Source organism: Amblyomma mixtum, chromosome 9 (genome assembly GCF_055824585.1).
Source record: "Amblyomma mixtum isolate Tamu chromosome 9, ASM5582458v1, whole genome shotgun sequence".
NCBI classification, from domain to species: domain Eukaryota; kingdom Metazoa; phylum Arthropoda; class Arachnida; order Ixodida; family Ixodidae; genus Amblyomma; species Amblyomma mixtum.
This window is the reverse complement of record NC_143020.1, coordinates 97,103,816-97,105,960: the sequence shown is the minus strand read 5'-3', so window position 1 is coordinate 97,105,960 and position 2,145 is coordinate 97,103,816.

Below are 2,145 nucleotides of genomic sequence, written 5' to 3'. Positions count from 1 at the left end.
ATAGAACTCTTTGATAACAGCCAAGCCGATCGCATGCAGTTTCCATGTTTGCGCATTTTTTTCATATATGGAAACTTTATTTAGCCCAGTTTTATTTCTCAGAAGTTTCGGAGCTTCGTGTAGTGTATATTACGCGAAAAGTCGCAGCAGAAATGGCCATAGGAAGCGAGAAATTCACGATTAAAGAAATGGCCCCAAAAGCCAGCGTTGCGCAGTGCTGTTTCGCTGATCAGTGAAATGCTAAATCAGCACCTGGTTAACCTACCTTCGCGATCTTCAGTCCAGCGGTCTCGGCAATCCGTCAGATGGCGCTACGGGCGCATGCTCGTAGCTTAAATGCGAGCTCGACCATAGAACTCTTTGATAAAAGCCAAGCCGAACGCATGCAGTTTCCATGTTTGCGCCATTTTTTCATATACGTAAACTTTATTCAGCCCAGTTTTATTTCTCAGAAGTTTCGCAGCCTCGTGTAGTGAATATTACGCGAAAAGTCGCAGCAAAAATGGCCACAGGAAGCGAGAAATTCACGATTAAAGAAATGGCCCCAAAACCCAGCGTTACGCATTGCTGTTTTGGGGATCAGTGAAATGATAAACCAACACTTGGTTCACCTACCTTCGCGATCTTCAGTCCAGCGGTCTCGGCAATCCGTCAGGTAGCGCCACGGACGCATGCTCGTAGCTGAAATGCGAGCTCGCCCATAGAACTCTGATAAAAGCCAAGCCGATCGCATGCAGTTTCCATGTTTGCGTCATTTTTTCATATACGGAAACTTTATTCAGCCCAGTTTTATTTCTCAGAAGTTTCGGAGCCTCGTGTAGTGTATATTACGCGAAAAGTCGCAGCAAAAATGGCCATAGGAAGCGAGAAATTCACGAATAATGAAATGGCCCCAAAACCCAGCGTTACGCATTGCTGTTTTGGGGATCAGTGAAATGCTAAAGCAACACCTTGTTAACCTACCTTTGCGATCTTCATTCCAGCGGTCTCGGCAATCTGTCAGGTGGCGCCACGGACGCATGCTCGTCGCTGAAATGCGAGCTCGCCCATAGAACTCTTTGATAAAAGCCAAGCCGGTCGCATGCAGTTTCCAAGTTTGCCCCATTTTTTCATATACGGAAGCTTTATTCAGCCCAGTTTTATTTCTCAGAAGTTTCGGAGCTTCGTGTAGTGTATATTACGCGAAAACTCGCAGCAGAAATGGCCATAGGAAGCGAGAAATTCACGATTAAAGAAATGGCCCCAAAAGCCAGCGTTACGCATTGCTGTTTCGCTGATCAGTGAAATGCTAAATCAACACCTGGTTAACCTACCTTTGCGATTTTCAGTCCTGCGGTCTCGGCAATCCGTCAGGTGGCGCTACGGGCGCATGCTCGTAGCTGAAATGCGAGCTCGCCCATAGAACTCTTTGATAAAAGCCAAGCCGATCGCATGCAGTTTCCTTGTTTGCGCCATTTTTTCATATACGGAAACTTTATTCAGCCCAGTTTTATTTCTCAGAAGTTTCGGAGCTTCGTGTAGTGTATATAAGGCGAAAAGTCCCAGCAAATATGGCCATAGGAAGCGAGAAATTCACGATTAAAGAAATGGCCCCAAAACCCAGCGTTACGCATTGCTGTTTCGCTGATCAGTGAAATGCTAAATCAACACCTGGTTAACCTACCTTCGCGATCTTCAGTCCAGCGGTCTCGGCAATCCGTCAGGTGGCGCTACGGGCGCATGCTCGTAGCTGAAATGCGAGCTCGCCCATAGAACTCTTTGATAAAAGCCAAGCCGATCGCATGCAGTTTCCAAGTTTGCCCCATTTTTTCATATACGGAAGCTTTATTCAGCCCAGTTTTATTTCTCAGAAGTTTCGGAGCTTCGTGTAGTGTATATTACGCGAAAACTCGCAGCAGAAATGGCCATAGGAAGCGAGAAATTCACGATTAAAGAAATGGCCCCAAAAGCCAGCGTTACGCATTGCTGTTTCGCTGATCAGTGAAATGCTAAATCAACACCTGGTTAACCTACCTTTGCGATTTTCAGTCCTGCGGTCTCGGCAATCCGTCAGGTGGCGCCACGGACGCATGCTCGTAGCTGAAATGCGAGCTCGGCCATAGAACTCTTTGATAAAAGCCAAGCCGATAGCATGCAGTTTCCAAG